The 22,776-nt window shown below is 40.7% G+C and overlaps 1 long non-coding RNA gene across 1 annotated transcript in view; it reads left to right on the plus strand.

The window, feature by feature from the left end:
• LOC146985876 (uncharacterized) overlaps positions 1 to 22,776 on the plus strand; it is a 49,816-nt gene that overhangs the window by 12,313 nt on the left and 14,727 nt on the right. Inside the window, exon 2 of the long non-coding RNA XR_015035998.1 lies at positions 9,895 to 10,003. This is a non-coding gene — a long non-coding RNA (uncharacterized LOC146985876). The remainder of the gene's footprint in view (positions 1 to 9,894; positions 10,004 to 22,776) is intronic.

A 22,776-nucleotide genomic window follows, 5' to 3' on the forward strand; every position in this document is an offset into this window, starting at 1 on the left:
AGAGACGAGGAGGCCTAAACTCCATGATTTGGTGAAAGATTATACTACATTCCTGCGAAGGAGGAAAATGCGTGGCCTTCCTCTGAATATCAAAGCACACCTGGATGAGCTCAAGGGCCAGTCCAAGTATAACTGGTTTCCACGGCCTGAGGGGCCTTTTCGTTCAGACAATAATGCTGTGGTGAAAAAAAACAGCTTCTTTATTGGTTTTAAATAAAATCACTGCATTGGCACAACAGGGGTTCATGTTGAAGAGACCTTGTGCAATAACCACCAGATATCAGTTCTAGATTGTTGTTGAATCTTTGATTTATTTATTTTGTGGAGTAATGCAACACACTAAACTGCAAACAACAAACTGCAGGTCAAAATGCAATACCTGGTTTTCTGCTCCTTGCAGTTTTTGGATGGAGGTGAGATGATTACTGCTGTGGTTCCCAAATTTTCTCAAAAGAGTTTGAGCCTGTGTTCAATGACTCAGCGTTAGATAAATCTTCAATCTTTACTTGTTCAGATTTCATCTCAGAGTTCTACCCTGTATCGTCAAAGGAAGTCTATATTCATCATCAATCACCTGGAGTTTCTTCATTAGTCCAAACAGATATTATGTTTTTATCTATATTTTTCATCTCTCCAGTGAAGCTGAAGCTTCAGTGGCTGTCGAGGTCACATGCTCCATAAACGCCAAGATTTATACACTGAGCCTGGTTCGCATGTGGTTTCTGTTGGTAGACCGACTTTTCCATCTCAGCCAGCCATATAAACTCTTTGTGTTTTTTTTTCTTATTCTGGCATTTTCACCCATCCTTTTTATACACAGCCTGCAAATGTGGAATCAAAGTTTTTGAATAGTATAAATAATTGAACGGCATGTCGCATAGTTTCTGTCAAGGCCCACTTGAAATGAGTATTCAACCTGAATGTTCTCCTGAGTGAAACAAATGGTTATTATGCAAAATGTAAGAAGGCCTATGAGGACCGACTAGCTTCAGTGTTAAGATTTTTGCAGCTTGTGGTTGGGTTCAGGGCTGAGCAGTTAGTGTAGTGGAGAGTTTAAAGCTGTTCTCCTAAAGTTCTTCTAACTCCGCTATAGCAGCTTTTGACAGCAGCAGGTGCAGCTCACTTGGGGCCCGTTTGAACTGCAGACTCGTCAAAGTACAGCACAGTCTGACTTTGTAGACAACCCATCAGCACATCAGGAAGAGGAATCAAAACTTTTGTACATCAAATGTGGCAATGGATATGTTGTAAGTTTGAAGATTGTAAGATGGAGACTTCACTGAACTACACGCCCAGATGTGTTCGTTGCACTGATTACAGTTGTGTTGTAACTGACTAAGAGGGAACTACAGTTTTATGCTTTATCTGCAGTGTGGAAAAAGGGGAACAAGTCTTTTCATAAAGTAAAATGACTCCTTTGTCTCAGCGCAGAGGTTGCATAGTGTTTTGGGTGACTTTTCCAGATGGCTGACACATGTTCATTTGCTTTCCAGCTGCTATCAGTCTCTTTTTCACAGTAAGGTGATCCGCACTCATGATCCCAGCTGTATCTTTGCACCAAATTCCAGGGTATCAGCAGTCAAACGCTCAGCGTCTCTCGCCTAAGACCCAACTTTATACCCTATTGGAAAACACTGCACCACACCCAAGACACAAGAGAATAAAACAGAGAACAGGGACGACAGACAGCGGATGAATCAAAAGAGTTTCATTTGATTTTACCTATATAAATCGAGTGTACTTAAGGGTGTGTTCCTGACACGTTGGCATCACGTTACCATTCATACGTGGATAACTGGAAATAAATTGGGAAGTCTTCGTCACTCAGTGCAGCCCACGCAGAGGAAATCTGAAATCACTCTGCCATTTTAGATAAGGAACTCGATTTCTCTCAGATCCCAGAGCCAAGAACTCTGCTGCACAAAACCTGGAGAATCTGCCTCTACTTGTCTTCTTGTGCATTTTTACAGTACTGATTGACAATATTGACTGATTTTCAGTTGTAGAGCGAGTACAAGGATGGAGACTCCAGTTTCTTAGTCACTATTGTCTTTTCTGTATTCATTTTTTCCCTTCAACTTCACCTATGACCTACTCACATCCAATAAAATACCCACAGGGCTTTTTTTTTAATATTTAAATTTTTTTTCTATTGTTGGGGTCTTTCCTTTCCCATCGTCTGGCTTTCTTTTTCGGTCTCTCGGAATCTGTCTTTCTTTCGCATACGCACTCAGACGCAGGCTTTACCCACAATATTTTTCTATTCATTTACCATGTCCTTCTTTCTGCACCTGCAAGTCTTCTGCCACAATGCAGCCGCCTGACAAAGAACTGAAGCCCCGGTTTCACTGAGGCAACTGTCAGCCAGTATAGTTTTTACACAATAGAGGGTATAGGGAAAAAAAAAATCTTCCAAAGCATCCAGTTGGAACCACACAAGCAAACGGCTGAACTAGAACCAGGCAGGGAAGACTTAGACAGATACAGAAAGCATGAAGGATGTGTAAAAAGGGAGCTGGGAGATCCAAAGATGCGAACAGACAGGCCTCACAGCAACCTGAAGGTCCACTGACACCCGTACCGCTGGATTCCTGCTTTTATCCATTCAACTGAAAGCAAAGCAAATACGCCGGAAAGAAAGGTTTATTTGCTCCAGACATTAAAAATCATCCATTACATTGACAGCCATACATGCAGTGGCAGCATCAGTCTTTGGTCTGTCTTAATCTATGCTTTCATGCCACGTTTTAACTCTTCTTTTTAAGTTTTTTTTTTTTTTTATCTCAAGCTTATCTTACAAACATACATCAGATTGATATATGGCCAGGCAGAGAATAATGTAATCTTCAATAAAACTGTGAGAACAATTACAAACGGTTTGTTCAGTGAACAAATAAAAGCTCAGAGAAAGCAAAGGCTGAGACCGCTCAGTTCAGAAATATGATTCGATCCTATAAAAAAGGTTTGATTTAACAATTTAATACCATTTCTGCTATGTGAGTATGACCTTACCTCAAAATGCTTCAGAGACTATAAAACCTTTCCTGCTGCTCTCAGGCTACCTCCCTTTAAACCTCTGGGTTGTGACATAAGTGTATAATGCTGATTGGACTTGATGGCTCATGCTGTTCTTTGTTCGAAAAACAACTGGATGCCCTTTGTGCTGTGCTGTGAGCTCAGTGATAAAACCCTTAACTTGTCAGGCTAGTTAAATTATTTTAGGGCTGTCTACTTTCTTTGCCAGCAACACTAACCATTTTCCTCCATGGCGACTCTCTAATCACATCCACTGTTGCTAGATTTCACTTTTTAGACTTCCTGACATCGCCAGCTGCTGCTGCTGCTTTTCACTGCCCCACGTGGGACAACCCTGTGTCATACTCGTAGGAATTTACCCGTCGTTTCAAATGTGAGGGTATGTGAGAAAACGGAAGCAGCAATTTTGAATGTGTCTCTCTGTGGCTGCAGCATATCTGCTCTGCTAATCCTCGACACAAAGACTGGATGAGCAGCACCTTTGTGTGTGTTAGAATGGCAGGCTTAAGAAACAGGCCCCAGCATGCACGGCTCCTCGCACAGCAGCAACACTGTGGAAACTTAGCTGACACTGAGAATATCTGCAGGGATATGGAGGAATAATGCTGGCAGGGATGAGAGCACATCCATACGTACACATAAAGACGTGCCCAAAGGGCAAATTTGTACCGTCTGTTTACCACTGGGAATGTTTTCGTGTATGCGCTTAGCAGATTTCTCCTGCAGTGTGTCGTGACTGTCTCGTGACTTACAGTAATTTGACCGGCGTTGATCCCAAACGCCATCACAGACACTAGACTTGAAATGAACGTTTAGATTGGGTGAAAAACAAGTGAAAAATGGTGGGTGCCTTCAATTGAGTGAAAGGTGAGAGTAAAAAAAAAAAAAAGCGTCAGGTTCATAGGGAGGCATGAATTCATTTTGGTCTTGCTGTTAGGTGAAAGAAGTAAGAATGTGTCAAGTGCAGCAGTGGTGGAAAGTAAAAAAACAAAAAAACAATGAGGCAAAGCACAGCTCAATTTTGAAGTACTTGTGCTTGAGTATTTCCATTTTCTGCTAAACCACGCTTCAGAGGGAATTGTTATGCTTTTTAGTCCATTAATCATATTTACAAATTGATGCATCAGTATTAACAGTCCAATAATGTCTCAGTCACAGGAGTCATGTTTCTGCATAATAGCTACTTCTCATTTTTGTGTAAAACTATAATTTCTATGGGATTTAGAATGAAAGACCTACTTGTAGTTTGATACTTTAAAGTAAACCGAATGTTAAGTAAAGGTATCGAGCAATTGAAGGCCAGAGATCTTTTGTTTGAGACATTTTTTCTGAGTGCTTCTGTGTATGTGTGAAAGTGTTTACAGCAGGACAGCATGTAGAGAGACAAATGGTTCTACACTTGCAGACGGCTATAAAAGCACCTCGACGTCAAGAAAAAAGGAAAAAAAAGAAAAAGAAACATGCTCTTTGCCTGTTTTGGTGCTCGTATGTGTGCCACTCTTGTGTTGCTGCGCCTGGGGGTGTCTGCTTCTACATCCTGGAAGCTATGAGGTAGCCTATTTAGAGCAACTCCCACTGAGACCCCCAAACATCCAGACAACAGTCAGGTTGTGGAGAGAATGTGAGCGTCTCACTGCTGATGCACACAAGCCATTTTTAGTTTTAGGTCTTGACTAAAAAAAAAGTTTGTGGAGAAAAAGTCTGAATATTTCCAGCAAAATTCAAACAATTTCACACGTAAAATGTAAAAAAAAAGAAAAAAACCCATCAACTCTCCATTCATGCCATTCATGAATTTCTATTGTATCGCATATAAAGACATTTTTTTTTACTATCCTAACCTTGGGATATGCTGTTGTGGAGCGTGACACATTTAAACGCTGCCATTTTCATTAACACTGTCATGTTCCTCCAGAGCTCCCAGAGGCAAACTCATTTTGGCAGCCTGGCGTTGGATCAGGCCAACCACCTGTCATCTTATTTCTGCACATGGCCTCCTCTGTCAAACACTCCCTCACATTCCTCCCTGTGCCCCACGCAGCACCTGTGATTGGCTCGCCCATTGCCATCACAGCTGTCAGCCTCACACTCACTGTTAATTAAAGTGATAGACCTCCCAAAAAGCTGTTTATCCCAACAGCTTGGTGTTTTGTAGCCGCACATATTAGAGAGAGAAGGTTCAGTGTAAAGGAGCCAAATATTATGGAATATTAAACATTTAGATGAACTGGATGGATGAGGGGCTCCAGTCAGCGACTCGGTGCCATACAGTGTGTTTTCAGTCTTCAGTTTTCAGCTGTGCACTGAAATGAACCCATATGTAAGCAGTGAAAGTTGTTAAAGCTAAAATAATGGGCTCTATGCACAACTCCACTACTTCCTGAACTTAATGCTGCTCCTTTATTTCCTGTCTTTATTTTTAAACATTATTGGACAAACTGATTAACCATTGTGACTACTCAGACACACCTGCATTAATCAGTTTGTCCAATAATGTAAGACAGGAAATAAAGGAGCAGGAAGTAGTGGAGTTGTGCATAGAGCCGATTCAACCAAGTTATCAATCAAGTCGAAGTTAATCAGCAACTGTTTTGATAGTCCATTAATCATTTGAGCCATTTATCATCTCGAAATGCCAAAAACGTTCACTGGCTCAAACCTCTCAAATGTACAGAATAGTTTTTTTTCTCGGTCATAATAATAATAATAATATTATAATAGAACTGCAACGATTTGTTGTAGGTGATCAATAGAAAATAAACCAGCAATCATTATAATAACGGAATCATCATTCTGCGTGTTAAATGTGAGGATTTGGAGCTTTTCTGCATCATGATGGCTAATAACATCTTACAGATAATTCATCAAGTAAATAATCAGCAGATACACTGGTGATAGTAAGGTCGTTAATTGGCACCCTATATTACTGTTAATACTGTAATGCCACAGAATATTCTTGCTCTTTGGATAAAACAGGACAGGACAAGACAAAACATTCATGGTATAATTGAGAGAATAATCATTAGTTGTAACCCTAGCAGAATCACATCATGTTTGGATGAAGAAAGGACTTAGTCATTTGACACAGTTTCTCTTCTGAGCTTACATGACGCTACTCTGCCATGTTGCAGCTCCAGGCGTACAGACACAAATCAGCTACAGCAGACTGAATGAAACACAAATGCGCGACGTCCCCAGCAAAATTGGATTTGTGTCAACTTCATCTCCAGGGACTTTTTCTTCCCAGAAAGTCGAAATATTCAGCACAATGAGACAACATCAGTTACAGCACATTGATCCAATCTGTCCAGGCACTATAGAGGCTGATTTGGAAGTAAACACACAAGGACTGTGTTTGTGGATTCTTTTCAAAATCGTTTGCAACTCGAGGTAATCTCACTATAAGAGCAGCCTGGGCGGGCTGCGAAATAAAGTTCATTTATCAAAAAAATATTTATCAAATCAAAGAGAATTAAACAATTTTGTTCAGCACATAAATAACTGCAGGACCCGTTGTCAGCATCAGCAGCATTGATATGTAAAGTCTGTGGGTGATTATGCAACAGGCTTAAGTCTGAACGGTGTCATTAGAAGTCTCTAAATTTGGGTGCGGAACAAAAATTGAACAAAAGCCATTAGGAGGGGAAAAAACACCAAACCAAGCCAAGTCAGAGTTTTGTATTCAAAGCCAGCCTCCTAATGCTGTCCGTATCTGTGCATTAGTCCACATTACGAATGGCTTTTACAACAGTGTTATTGAATTCGCCTCATTATGCTGCACTGGCAATGCCTCTGCAAATACCATCCTTTGATCTGTTTCATGGTGTGAGTTCCTTACTGAAAATACAATTGGGATGTCAGCAGAAAATTCTTCTTAGGAGCTGGGGAGGGGGTGCGTGCAGCTGCTTTACAGAGAGAAATATGGACTCCACCAAACAGTGAGGTGTCGAAATGTGTCAGAAAAACTGCATGTAAATAAGGTCGCAGAATATTTTTATATGATAAAATATGTTCTTTACGTCATGAATAGATAAAGTCATTTAAATGATTTAAGTCTTGAAATTTTAAATAACTAATTAACTCCATAACCTCTGATTGTAATGCATTATTCATGCCTGTGACACTTAAACTGGTCCTCATGAAAGCCAATTTGATGTTGAGTTTAAAGGGACTTGTGCATTTTCTCCTCTCTCTTCTGTGTCCCTTTTTTCTGTGATTTATCTCTGACAGTCACCGACTTTGATGTTTTGTAGAAAGTGTAAATGGGAGCAGAGTTGAATGAAGCGGCTGGGTATCACTGTGTGACTGACTTTTCTTTTCATTTCTGAACACCAGTAGCTAAGCAGAGCCCCAGCTATGGATAAAGCATCTGATCCGTGCCCTCAAACATTCAGGCCTTTACATATTTACTAGATAGGGCTGTTACAGTTATCATCCTGATATGAAACAACAGAGGTGTGGGGGGGGGGACTTTAAATGAGGCAAATCTTTTATCACAATGACACTCGGTCAAATTAGCCAGTAATGAAGCTTTATTTCTCCTGAATGGCAGCAGTGTTTTGTTCAGCTGACACAGGACGAGGCCTGTTGCTGAAGGAGTTCCTGAAAAAACGTCCGGTTTTTGAAATGCCCCCATTCAGGCCCAAGGAAAGGATTTTTCCCAAGCCCAGTGTTCTCACACTTGTGCTTGCATCTCAAATAAACCTCCTATGGATTCCTAACTTCACAGAATGGCAGCTGGGGGGAGGGGGAGTGTGTATGTGTGTGCATTTATGTGTGTGTGTGTGTCGTGGGGGTTGATGGAGTTAGGACGAGGGAGGGAGGGGAGTGTGTGTGTGTGTGCCAAAAAAAAAGCGTTTTATAGAGATGCTGATTTCTTATTCACTGGTGCTCTGTAAGAGCAGAAACCCAGTGGAATGCACATTGAAAGCTACGATGCTCATTCAGAGGCCATAATGCATCCGTTGCATATCAACTGAATAAGAGTTTCCCTGGTGGGAAAATACTGACCCCACGAACCCCGGTGAAAAGATAGCTGCCGTGCCAAGGGGCTCCCTCTCCAGAGGTGCATTGTGGAACGAGAGCCGCCGCCGCTGCCTCTCACCTGCACAGAGGGAGAGAGCGAAAGCCCCCTCTCTAGGTGTTTACACCAAGCCCTGCTCTGCCTTCTCAGTGGAGCGAAGGAATAACAACATCGGTCCTGGCTGAAAGTGCAGAAACGCGCTGTTGCTAGATCTTAATCAAGCCATTCACGAGAGGCATGGATGACGCATCATTCTGTGTTCCATCTTATTTTGTAGATATTTTCCCTTTCATCTTTTTTTCTTTTTTCTTCCCTCCTTTTTTTTGGGGAGGTGGCTGCGGTAGATTATGTTGAAGACATTATGGAGCATGAAGATTGCCACGACAAAGTGTTGTCACACCTGATAAGCATCATAAAAACACCAACTAAATCCAAGAAGTTAGATGGAGTATACAGGCTGAGCAAACACAAAGAGCTGATAACAGTCTGTAAATGTGTTGAGCGTTTTTGAACAGCCGTTTCCACAACATCTGAAGTAACTGACAAGCACAGAAAATAAATTTTAAAAAAACAGCTAAATACGGTCCAAATTAAAAATAGCATTTTAGCCAATATATTAAATATGAACTTGGGTGTTTGTATTTTGGACGACTGGAGGCACACTGAGAGTGTACTACTCAGATAGGACCAACCAAATGCATACATGAGTGCCAGTTGCAGTTAATCTATATTCTGGCAGAACAGCTTGGATGTGCATTTATTTTCTTATACCCTGACTTGAAGCCAGCGTTATGCACGACTTGTGCCACATTTGGAAGAATTAGAGATTATCCACTGTTCCAGCTGACAGGACTGTTAAACAGATGTTGAATTGGAGACAGATATCCTCAGCGGAGCAAAGCCAAGAATACCAACTGGATTTAGCTGCAAACTGCACTGATGGACACATGACATTTGGGTTTCGTCTGTGTTTGGTGTGTGTGTGTGTGTGTGTGTTTGTGTGAGACAAAGGGAGGAAAACACAGAGTACATGTTTAACATATGAACAAAGCACCTAAACAACAAGGCAGTGAATGCAGCAGACTCATCCTGCAGCCTTGTTGGAGAGTAATGACAACCCCACTGGCAGCCGCACAGAGAATTAGTTTCCTGGGTGATATTAGTATTTGCGGTGAGTTGTGCATGGCGGTCACATTAGAGATGCTCTTTATATAAAACCTCTGAAGAACCTCAGTTCAATGGGTCTATAGTCTGGGGAGTGCTTTGTAGACAGCCAAAGGTCAGGTCTTTTTCTTCCGCCCCCCTCCTCTCAGACTGTGTGGTTTTGTTGCTGAGGCCATATGGTACATTTGCACTCAGAGGACCTCCACATTGTTAATGTGTTAGGTGCTATTAATACACTCAAACATGAATTTCTATAAAGAAATTCTACTTCATTTGCATGTGTTTATATATGAATCAGTGTTTTTCAGAGGTAAAATCAGTATAGCCGGCTAAAGCAGTGTGGCTGGATGGATATTCCATTTCTAATCCACATCCTTATCTTCATCATCATGAAGACAATCTCTGTTAAATGTGTGTTCATCATCAGCATCATGACCTCATGAGCGAGCTGCATTAAACAATAAGACAATGACGAATGATCTAAGAGTTGGATTTTCAACACAAGATGTAATTAATATAATGTTGAGTCTTCTCTCAGTGATTGGCAGCTCATGTTAATGCCTGATGATTTAGATGATGATTGGGTGGAGTGCTAATTAACTGCAGACAGATGCAACCCTTTCATGTTTTTGATTTCTCCAAATTAACATCACGTCCTCCACATGTTTTAGGTCGTGGCTGCAGACACTCCACAGGGAAGTCCAAGACTCAGACCCGATTAATCCAGACAATGGACAGGAGACGAGTGAGATCATTCTCACCCCATCGTACCCTTCATAGGTGAGTGCGGCAAGGATTTCACAGGGCTGCACAGGTCTAATAACCAATATTAATCAACAAGCAGTTATTACACGTGTACTCATTTGGCAGACATGTCTAGTCCAAGGCAATTTAAATTAAAGGTGCAATAACACATTAAGAAGAAGCCCTCGAGAATAAGTGTTGTTTAGAATAATACTTTCGCAGGTGTCACAGTGTTGTGCGCTATCTTTGTTTAAGTTCAGATCAAAAATACACCATCGTCTGCACATATTGATTTTGAATAGCTGAGATTTTGTGTGAAAAGAAATCACTGGCTGGACTTTTTTCAATGCTAATATTTTTCTGCTCCAATAAAACAATCACACACAATGCACAAAATGCTGCAGGTGTGTCCAGTCATGAGGATGTTAGAATCTAATCTTACATGTAGCTCTGATATTACTGTGGATTACAGTATTTGGTTCTAATATGTAACTATACACTAACAATAAACCATTTAGCAACATGCTGTAGCAGTTGAAACCTCACAGGATTCAGGTGGAAATTTACAATATTTTAGCTTGGAGCAATAAAAACCAATTGTGATTTTGATAGAGAGTGTTGACTATGTGGGTGGTCTTGCTCTATGAACACTTGTTGCAGGAGACCACAAGTGTTTTGGGTCTGTTTTGAATGGTCCAGCTGTCTTTTGCTTCTTCTGTCATTGACCCTTTATTTTTGGTATTTCTAGTGCTCTTATTATAGCTTTTTTTTGTTTGTTTTTTTGCATGTGTTAGATTTATCGTACCATCTGAGTTAGGTTTTGGCATGTTGCTCTGCCAGGTGCTGTGAATCTGGGGACATTATAGAAAACATTTAACTCCCACAGCGTCTCCTCCTTTTTTACCAGCAGGTTTGACATGGATGGTGTTGCAGCTGAGCCTGGCATGAATTTAACAGTAATGATCTATCACATGAGCTGTAACTGCATCTAGTTTCTGTATTCAGTTCAAACAAATTAAGGTGTAACACATGAAGCCGTTCAAAGGCAGATTTAGAGGAAACCTATAAAAGGCCTAGTAAAAATAAAAGGTCTAATAAATGTAATGGTTCAGCCAATTAGAGCTGGGGAGCCAAAGTTTTCATGTGACAACAACACAAACAGTTAAACAGAGCTCGGTATCAGCACACTGGATGCCTGTTCACAGAGAAAAGCCCGTGTTATTTGTGGACGACCAGCTAGTCAATGCAGAGGCAACCATAGAGAATTAAAGTATTTAGAGTCCCAGAGTGACGTGCCAGAGACTTGCTAATGATTTCAGTGCACATGGCAGCGCTTGGCAACTGGCTTCCCAAAACACAGAGCAGAAAATAAGCCCTCGGGGCGGTCTCAAACCTCTAATTGGGCTCTCACCAGTGATGGCCTTTGCTAATACAGAGCACTGGTCAGATACAAATAAAGAGGAGCGAGAATAACATTTATTATTCTTAGGGGCTGAGGGGAGTGAGAAAGGTGGCCTCCTTTTGGGATCCATGCCAAACTGGAACGATACATCCGTTCCCAGCAGAGACGCATGGTTGACATTCAGACTGACAACAGCGCTCATTGTTGAGACATTCCAGCGCTATTGGCGGTATTGTTTTCTCGGGCACGCTGCTTTATTCTCTAATAAACTTAAATCAGGATGATAATCGAACCAACATGTCTTAGAAAATGAAGGAATAAATCAAAACAGATATTGGCAGCGTACCTTCAGTCCTTGGATTCATTTTGTCATTTTAAACAACAGAGTTTCTCTAAAGTCAAGACATCATATTTTCTAAGTAGCTATGATAGAGCGCCACAGTAATGTGCAAACAAATTATTCAGAAATCTAAAAAAACAATTATGTTCTATTGGTTTTCCATATCATTCAGGCAATTATGTTGTGTTATCTTTGGAGCTTATAAGAGTCATGGTTTCCTAAAGTATAGACATCACCGCTGAAACAACAACTGCTGCTCACATCATGAACAATGCACTTTTTTGAAATAAAAGCACAACTATACCTAAAGGTATGTTTTAATTGATAAGTGCTCATGATATCATCATGATACCAAATCTGTCCAGTGCTTTATCACTCTCCTCAAGTTATATGCAGTAGGTAATGATTATGAATTAACATATTTATCAGATCATGAGCATATATTTTCAAAAAGTGAATATTTATTACTTGTACTTGATGTTTTTGAGTTTTGACAAGGGACAGGCGTTACGGTTCAAGACCAAAAACTGGTGCTAGAAAATGGAGCAGTGAGTGAAGTGAGTTATTAGATATGTATTTTTTCCACCATCAGCAGCTTAAATCAAACGTGAAACCACTCTGATGATTATCAAAAGAAGGAGGGAAATATACAACCACAACAAAATGTTCAAGGAATATTTAAGATCTTAATTCAAGCTAACTACATCTTCGGGAGTGGCTGAAAGTCATTCTGGGACATGTAGGAAACTTAAAGCTGTTGAGAAATGTCTAAGGGAACAAAAAAAGTTGAGCCTTACAGGGTGATGTCAACGGGGGTATTCACAGTTGTGTTTTCCCTCCTCCCCACCCCCCACTGTTTTCTCTGTGGTGTGTGTGCATGCCGGTGGTCATCCCTCACAGATGCAGATGAATCCCCTGTTAAATCCATCCAGTTTGTTGAGGTGAAACACCAGTGAGCGAACACAACAGATGGTCTGATTCGATACCTGTCAGCGGGCATGAGGGAGAGCAGGCAGCCCCCCTCCCCCGGCTGTGGAGCAAGTGTACGCGCTCAGACCTCCCAGATTTGTTTGGGGTGGTCAAGTCATTAGCAAGGAGTGTTTGTGCTGTTTTTGCACAGTCAGCTGTGTGCCACACTGACAGCTGGTCAAAGAGACTCCACAACAAACAGAAAAAAAACTCCTCTTATTTAACCATTAAGATCAAATTGGAAAACGTTTTTAGTTTTATCCTAAACAGATTTGAGGCTTTCACATGAGGCTTATTTTCTGTCCAGGCTTCTCTCTTCTCGGAAGAGGGCGGGGCTGCGATGGAAAAAGGTGATGCCAGGTATTTTTACGCAATCAGAGCTAAACTATATAAGAAACTAAATTGCAATCTCATGACAGCTGTTGAGTTGTTTGTTCATGCTGGCAGGGAGATGACAGAGTAGGTCAAATTTCATCACACCACACAAACCATGATGAATCAGATGAGGTTTTCAGTTACTAAACTGTTGTTGATTTATGACCAAAGTGTTTAAAGTTTGTTTTTGACTTGACTTGATCATTGATTGTTTCTGAGATGTGAGATGTGACAACCAGTTTTTAAGTTTGTGGTTAATTATTACTCTCCCCATGTGATAACAATTGAGGAAGCCTTTGAAACATCTCTTGAAGCTCAGTGCAAAGAAAAGTGACTGAAAGTTGACATTAAGAATAAAGCTGAACATTTCAGGCCTTAAATGAATACATCTAAGTGCTGAAGTCGGGAATTAACAATCTCTGCTGTCAAAGACAATTTTGATTTTGTCCGATCCAGAGTGACTTTATGCACACACTTCTACTAATATGATCTGAAAAAGAACAATGACTGTACTGTGTGTTTTAGAGGCAGTAAAAGCACAGGAATGGAAAGAGAGCTTGCACAATTAGAGGAAATCAGTTGCTGGAAACTATAAATCTTCAAATTTAGCTCAACCTTTCTCATCCAAAACCGACACAGCTCCTCCTCAGTGAACCTGTTCTCCTGCAAAGCTGTCTTGATAAAATAACCAAAAACACACACAGACATAAATACAGATCAATGATGTGAAAAAAAAAGAAAAATACAAAAGAAAAAACCCCACACAGCTGCAAAGTCTCACGCAGCACCTGTTGCTTTCATTGTGTGAGTTATTGACAAAAACGATTCGGTCTTTTCTATCCTGAAGCCCTCTCCAAGCAAGAAAAAAACGAATCAACTGTTTACCTTGAATTCATCCTGCCAACATGTTGTGTTAGGTGTTGGCTTAACTTGCTGGGCGGCATTGCACAGATAGGTGAGAAAAGTACAGATGTCTAATCAAACCAGACATCAACAGCTCTAAATAATGTTGAGTTCAAGGAGCTCCGACTGCTACATACCTGACATTACTCTGATGAGACATGGATATAGTCCTTACACCTTTTTCTTTCTTTCTTTTTTTTCCCTTTCCTTTTTTGTTGTTGTACCCCTGTGCTTTCTCAGCCTTGTGTCAGTTTCATGAGCTGATGGATGAAACAAAGGCAGGCGAGGAGGTGGCGGTCCAGAGGCGCAGGCCTCAGGTGTGAACAGGTGTGTGGGTTCACTGCCATGCTGGAATGGGAGCAGTTCCAGGTGCACAGCTGCGGGGTGTGGTTCACACTCATATGTATATATATATATATATATAAATAGATAGAAACACACACCCAGCCTCCTGGTCTGTGTTGAAATACTGAGTCCCTGGGAAGGAGGGAGGGAGAGGTGGGCTGGGTTTGAGCTTGAATTTAATCTAGCTTTAAGATAACTTTGAACAAAGATCACTGAGGAAGAAAAGCCAGTGTGTGCACGGAGCTGAGGGTTAGAGGGCGATAGAGTGGAAAACAGTGAGTCAAGAAGGGAAACTATGTTTTGGAAATCTTCGCTTGTTTTACGGCAATTGTTTCTATATGTGTATAGACACGGATGATCTCTGTGTATATAAGAAACAGTAAGCAAACACAATGACAAAGAATGACGCTACATGTCTGGTAGTTACATGCGTGGTAGTCTGGTCTCCGGGGAAACTATTGTTCTTATCAATCCGTGATTAAACAACATTGGTAATTTGTAGTCCTGCTGTAACACATCCTGTTGAATCTCTACTGAAGGGGCATGTCTGTGTTGAACTCTTCTGGGCCCACGGACGGCATCAGTCTCAGCCTCAGGACAGATTAGGTTGGAGATAAACTCCCAGGCTGCAGGGTACATGATCTCTAAGTCTGTCTCTATCAAAGGTCAGAGCGACCGGGGGAAGAGGGGCATCGGTGCGTTGCATGGCTGGTAATTTTGAAAGGAGAAGTGGGTCAGTGGCTACTGTGGACAGGTTTGCTTGTGCCACAGATAGAAAAGCCCACACATGCCGTCAGGGGACAGATATGTGTATACATGTGGATTGTGATGCAGTGAAGCCATCGCAGATTGTGTGCCTGGATTCAGAGTTAACCGTTCTGCAGCTTTAATCCCCAATTCTTCTTGTGCAATGTGGTCCCACCCGTCCCACTGACTGCTAGACAGCGTGCCAGATGAGCAGTTTGACCTTTCCTGTCCTTGGAACAGTCGGTGCTGTGTAATGTATTCTGAAGTTGATTCCTTTTTTTTTGTCCTATGAATTTTAACAACTTTTCCCCTCCTCTCTGCAATGAGTTCTTCACTCTATGTCTCTGCCCTGCTGGATATTATTCTTCCTATTACCTTTCAGAACTCCAATCACCACATGTCCTGTGGAGAAACAAAGCTGCTGAGAAACAGTCAAAGATAGAAACAGTGCAGGGAATGTCAATTTCCTCCAATCAACACAGAGGACAGTGCTTTTTTTTTTTTTTCCTGCGGGGGAGGATTAGCTTGATGTCAAATCTGAGATCCAATGAGCTAAAAATGTGCTCAAGACAGCCTGTGCTGAGTGACAATGGCTGAGGAAGGAAGTGAACGTGAAAACGTGCTGAATTCACAAGGAGGCAGCTGTTTTAAAATCTATGTCAACCTATTTAAATTTGCCTACAATCCCATGATATGAATATATTTGTCAGCTGCAGCTGCCATCGCGCTTAGTATAAAATCAGTTGAGGATAAGTCTGAGGATGCCAAGAGTGTCCATCAGAATCCATTAGTCATCTGTTACTAATTACGAGTGACTCCAGGGTTGATTAAAAGAAATCACCAAGCAGCAGCACACACCATTATGCTAATGAAAACTCATTTGGAGCGGCAGAGCAGGGGCGCCGGCAAGTATTTGGACGAGTTCACTGTGCAGCCAGGCTGGCTGGAGTAAATGGCTTCTTGGACGGCATATCATTACAGGACTGGAGGAGAAGGAGGGCTTGTGATGGTGATGATGATGATGATGATGATGATGATGATGATGATGATGATGATGGCTGAATTCTAATCATGTTTATCTCGTCTAAAGACTATGGATTTATTCCCACACTGGAACTTTTTTTGTGTGTGTGTGTGCTTCCTTGCTTTCTCATTAGCATATATATTTTTCACTTACACAAACTACCAAAAAAGTTCTCTGGCAAATGAAGATAAGCCATGTTTGGTGTGTTTTAGCCATAATTAATTTCCCAATCTACTAATTAGAAACCCTTCGGGGGAAAGTAAGAGACACCAAAACAAGCTGCTAATCACCAAACGTTGATTGCTTAGATGCCAAAGTTACGGTACACAGATGTCAGAGGAAGCTGTGCCGTTCTGACAGCATGTTACACACACGTGTTCACTAAGAGACATTGATCATTCATTACACAAGCAATGCAAAGGTCAATACTCCATCAGTGAGTCTCATAAGACCATTACACCCCCGATCAGCTCTCTGTGAAGCAAATGGAGCATAGAGTTAGGTCAAATAAGCCAAAAAATATCTATCTATCTATCTATCTATCTATCTATCTATCTATCTATCTATCTATCTATCTATCTATCTATCTATCTATCTATCTATCTATCTATCTATCTATCTATCTATCTATCTATCTATCTATCTATCTATCTATCTATCTATCTATCTATCTATCTATCTATCTATCTATCTATCTATCTATCTATCTATCTTTAATGTTGCATAAAATCTATAAAAATGTTCAGTAAAGCACCTTAAAACTAAAAACAGAGATACCTTTTCATTCCTCCATCCAAAGACATAGTATTGTTTTTATTATTTTTGACATCCCGGAAGAAATCCAGTGGATTTTATAGTAACTGCCCTAATCCCCTGCTTCCTTTGTTTAATGAAAAATAGCCAGGGGCTTTCCAGAGGTTCATCCTCATGCAGCCCAGCTCTAGATCCACCATCCATTCCCTGAGCACCTGTTAAAGGTCGCTTCTCCTCGGCATCTAATAAACAGCTCCAACTCTTGATCCTCTCACATGGTGTCGAGGCCACTTTTCATCCTTCACATCTGTGAATCCCCAACATTTCCAAAAAAAAAATCCCCTTGGCAGTTCAGTGATCTTTCTCAGCTGTTTGCGTGCCCTCGGGCCAGGGCAGCTTTGCTATGTGCTCCAGCTGCAGGGCTTTGCTATGGTCATGGGGCCCCACTGAAGGGCACTATTGTCCATTCATGGGGTTCACTGTGTGAGAGGTCAGATGAGGGAGAGCCCGCACTGGGGCCGGGCAGGAAATGAAGGTGGAGTGGCAGTTTGGGCGATAGTGTGAGGCTCAAGCCTGAATAAATAAAATAGTCCAAATAAGCACGGAAAAAAGTTGAGTCACTATTTTATACTGCAAGTGTTTGCAAAAGGAAAAGCTATGACAAGTAAAAAGATAGAAAAGCTCATATTTGCGCTTGAACAAAAATTCAGATATGTAATTTTGTCTCCACTCGTTGTCCGCTGGATTGCCTGCACCAAGAGGTTAAAATACACCGTGTGACTGTGAACCCAGGGCGCTTCGCAGATGTGCAGATAAATCTTCATTTCTCACCCAGTTAAGCAATTCAGTCAGCTCTAGAGGCAGCGCTGCTTCCAGCCAAAGGCACCTCACAGGATCCAGAGAAACTGCAGAACAAATTGGAGAACAAACAGTCACACTGGGTCATTCACATTATCTGAAAAGCCACGGACCTCAGGAGGTGGCATGGCTGCACCCAACAATGAACAATAGCACACATGTTGTGATACTTCAATGACACTTTTTAACGTGGCATTTCTCACATAAATCTTTTATAAGCCGCACTCAGAGCCCTTCATCCAGAGGCAGCTAACACGGTTTTACAAGGGAAAGTAATCATTAAAGAGGAGACAGGGATTTGTTATGAGACAGCAGATTTTTTTTAACTCAGCCTCAGTGAGAGTAGAGGACACTTCTAATTGAGGGCTTTGTAGAAAGAAGAAAAAAACAGTGGTGAGAGCAAACTGTTGTATTGGTTAGAGATGAATCCAGTGGTTCAATAGTATGTCACTGCCTTATTTCTAAATTCTCTTGGTCTTTAGGTCTTAAAATTGACCAATGTCATTGGAAAAGTGAGGCGTGTTCCTGTGCAGATGTAGAGATAGAAAAACATACTGTAGCTAGAGGTGATGGATAATGACACTATTGGAGCTGTAGCTGACTGCTTTTTTATTATCAGCAAATCTGTTGATTATTTTCTTGATTTATAAGTTATATGTTTGGTCTGACTATAAAATGTAAGATGGTGGTGAAGCTTATCTTATCTTATCTTTTTCTTTCTTTTTTTTGCAGTTTTTTTTTGATGATCAACTCAGAATTTGTATTTCACATCCACAACCTTGACACATCCCCTGGTGACTGCAGGAGTGCTCCTGGTTGGGAATTCACTAAATAAATGAATGTAATCCTCTGCACAGTTCAGGTTTTTACAGTAATAGAGTGTGAATAGAAAAATGATAAATTAAGTTAATATGAAACAGGCATAGCAGAGGTTATGTTTTAATTTGACAAGAAGCCAGTTCGCTCCCAGGAGTGGACTGTATAGCACCACAACAATACATCCGGCTGAATATGCAGATATTACATATGCAAAATGTCTGGAACAAAGCCATTGAAATCAAATTATCTCAGTTTACCTCACATTTTCACTGAATTCACCCTCCATGGACTAAATGCTGGCAAACATTAGTGCAAAGATACGCTGGTATACATGAATAGGAGGATTTTCACCTTGGACAGGAGGTGCCTATATCTCTACACATAATGCAGCTAATTATTTCTGTACAAGCAGCTCCTTTTCAGCGGCAAACAAAAGCCGGTATTAAAAAAAAGGGGGGGAGGAATCCCTCGGTTAGAGGAGAAAAACACTGAGGAGGCTTGAGGGAATTTTTCAAAGGACTTACGAAGCTTAACGAGAGACAAAAATGAGGAACAGTGAAGAAGCAGTTGCTTTCAGACAATGCACCACTGCTGCATCTATTTTCTTGTGGTACCAAACAAGGTCACACATTTTCAGCAACAGATAATGAGAGACCCATGGCTCTGTTCCCTGAAAGGAGAAACATAGACCACAGACATGGAGGCAAAGCTTCAGCGTCAGCAGTCGTATTCCTTTGTTTTCAGTCTTCTATCCACTGAACAGTAAAGGCAAAATAGTAACAATTAAGATTAGGACAATGAGAGATAACAGCAATGATCCAGACCAGTGTGTGTGCTCAGATGGGGGGGTGTGGGGTGGAGGGGGTGACACAGACATGGGGTGTTGAGGGATTATGGGCCAAAAGGGTGTCTGAACGGCAGACCGACTGACCTTTCTCTCCATTGCACTAGCAACTGGTAATCAGGGGCAATTATAAAGGCCTCTTGGCCACAAAGCATCTAATCCTGTTGTGGGAGTGGGAGCCAAATGTAATTATGGCACTCTGGTACACTGACCCTGCACCTAGCGGAACTAAGCCCAGAAGCCAACCACAGCGGTCCAAACTTCAGCTCAGTCCAGGGCAGACGACCAAAATATTCTCATTTGGTAGGAAAGAAAGAGCCACCTGTTTCCTGCCGGTACTGCTTCTTTATTCCCATGACATTGAGCTAATCAGCAATGTGAGCACATAGATGGCACTTCCTGTTAATCCAAATCAAGGTCAGGAAACATGTTGTAAAAACATGTATTTATTTGCTTTGTATATAAATATGCAGGGTTTTTTGTTTTTTGTATCTATGACCATTTTTATAGTGATTTTGTGTAACATGCATTTTCTGCTACTTCAGTGTCACAGCAGCATGTAAGGAGACGTTTTAGATTAAAACCACTTACTTATAATGGAATACAGCAGTTTAGCTCAAAGAGGAGAAGTAAATCTGTCTGGGGCTTTTGTGCATACTTTGACTTTGGTGAACTTTAACATGCTAATTTGTGGCGTTAACACACTGCAGAGCGTCCTGACAAGGCTGACCTTTGAGAAAATGGAGAATTGAGGCATCTAAGGCTGAGGAAACTAGCTCGTCTTATGGGGAATAAACTGCTCCACAGAAGAGTCACCATCCACAGTCAGTTGTGCGGAGTTATGAGTCGATGGTAGTACTTTACAAAAAAAGGCAGTTAAATGTTTTAAGCTATTGATATTCTTAATAGTTACTTATTTGTATATTTTTCTTATTCTATCGAAACTGCACAACAACAGATAATTCAACAATGAACTAGTCCTACTAACAATGCTGCCTGAAACCTGTCTGCTTCAGACCTTCAGTTGTTGTCCCAAGCTATTAAAAGACATCAATGAGCAGTCACATCATTACACAAGGTGACACGTTCCTTCAATACGTCAATATGACCACTCTGTATTACTATCATGTCACGCTGCTATCTGGGGCTGAAAATAGCCCCCAAGAAGCAAGGGAAGTATTTGGTCTTTTTTAAAGTTAAGAGTATGTATCCATGGCCTGTTTATTGTAGCTTGGTGGGCTATCACAGTTGGTTAGTTTTAGCATGTTACTGTTATCGCAAGTCACTAAATATATAGGTTATGTAGGATAAATCATGTTATTCCCTAGCCTTACATTTTGTGCCCTTAGTTATTGGTGCAGTATATGGTATATTAAAATTACATTGTAAAATTTGGAAGACATTACACTGAACATTGTGGGCCATGATCTACAGTAAGGTAATAATCTTACAGGGGATAGACATGTAGCTAACAAGTTTAACAAGCACAAACAAACCTAAACATAGATATTATACACATGCAGTATAGGCAAGATCATTATTGCTAAAAATCTGCTAACACAGTGACTTTGTAACTTCATAACTGGACATGAATGATCCTTAAAGCTGCAGTGGGGTGAGTAACTCTAACTGCAGCAGTAGCAGCACATCGATATGTGTGCCAGGCTGCAGAGAGTCACTCTCAGAGTCTGATGGTCAACTCCATTACCAACCTCCCACCAATCCAGCAACAAACTGATCACTCAGCACAACGAACTTTGACAATTATTAATGTGTGCAGTTTTGATTTCCTCACCGACTTCCTTGCTGCAAGTTTCTTTCCACACCCAAGAGTGAAAGCAAACTGCAGCTTCACAGCAGATTTCTTGATTTGACTCAAGTTTGTGATTTATCATCACTGTTTCCATTGGATTAAAATCTTCAAGCGCTTGATATTGTATTTGATTCCACAAAGAAACCTTGTGACTAAAATGTTTGGTAGAGAAAAAAAAATGCATATCCTGTATGTCTTCAGTACAATTAAAAGGCTCATCTTGGATCAGGATCAGTTAAAGTGCACCACCAGCAGCAACAGAGGCACCTTGTCAGATTAGATTAGGGCTAATTCCAGCATCACACTTAATTTAACACCATGTATTTAACGCACCTTCAGCTTAACAACATCATTTATTTAACACATCATTGATTTTAACTCACAACATAATCGTTTGATGGATTTCTAGCATTCCACCTGGAATAATCTGAACTATGCAACACTGCAGCAGAGGCCTACAGTGGTAAATAACTATTACTATCATGTATCATATACTATTAATTATGCTCATTGACTGTCACACTGCAGTTAAAACGCCCTTTTGATATGTTAACTTTTCCTCAGTGAAGGAACTGTTTTTGATGCTTTTATTCTCTCAAAAATGAAAAATAGAATTATTTTGCCATATGTATAAAGGCATTGCTGGAATAGAAAAAAAAAACACTATTAAAGCAATTTAATAGTGTTCCACTGAATGTTTTTTTTCAGAATTTAAACAGTAATTTCTATTTCCTTGTTTATCTGATGCGTTAAGTTGTCAGCTGTGACAGAATCAGACTGAGCCTTGCTGTTTGGGAGCGACACACTCGTAATTCAGGTCTGTCAGTTAAAATAATATCAGGGTATTAAATGTCAGTCAAACTGTGATAATTTATACACTGTATTCAACACCCCTCACACAGAATAGAAGCACCCACCCACAATTCATTTACCTGTTCTATGGCCTGACTCCTAAACGAAATGGAAATGGCCATCAATCATTATATAGCAGGGCGAAGGCCTCTGGGGACAGACAGGCTGAGTCTTTGAAAAGTGGAACAGATCAGGTAGTAAAGTACTGGGAGAAACCATCAGATGGGCAATTGAGTTTTGGGCTGTTAGTGTAGCAATCAGACAGATTCATTTAAGCAGATGTCGGAAAGGCAAATGCTACTGCGTCTACAATCGATTTTTTAAAAAAAAGCTTTTACATTTTGTTGTTTAGCTGTCAGTGGTCGCATAATGTATTTAGACAAACAATAAATTAAAGAAAATATTTACAAGAAAAATAATAACTGTGTTGAATGTATGTAAAGTGGTAGAGAATGGACATATAGAGTTAATTGTTTGGGTGCACTATAATAAATATTTGGTGCATCCTCTCCTGCTCTATTGGATCTTATTGAAATGACTTTATATCATGAATATATTTTGCCTCCAGGAACACTATTAGTTCCTTTTGTCAACATTAAACCTACAATAATGGATTTTTTGGCCACTCGGGGGCAGTGGAAATAAGCTGTTGATACAACATTGACGTCACCTTTGAAAGTATTAGCAAACAGTCGCTCATTTACCCAAAAAACTGTTAGCATTAGCATTCATCTGGACTCGTGCTTATTGCAACCTGATGAATGC

This window comes from Trachurus japonicus, chromosome 6, assembly GCF_045865225.1.
Source record: "Trachurus japonicus isolate A0001 chromosome 6, Traja_1.0".
Taxonomy (NCBI): domain Eukaryota; kingdom Metazoa; phylum Chordata; class Actinopteri; order Carangiformes; family Carangidae; genus Trachurus; species Trachurus japonicus.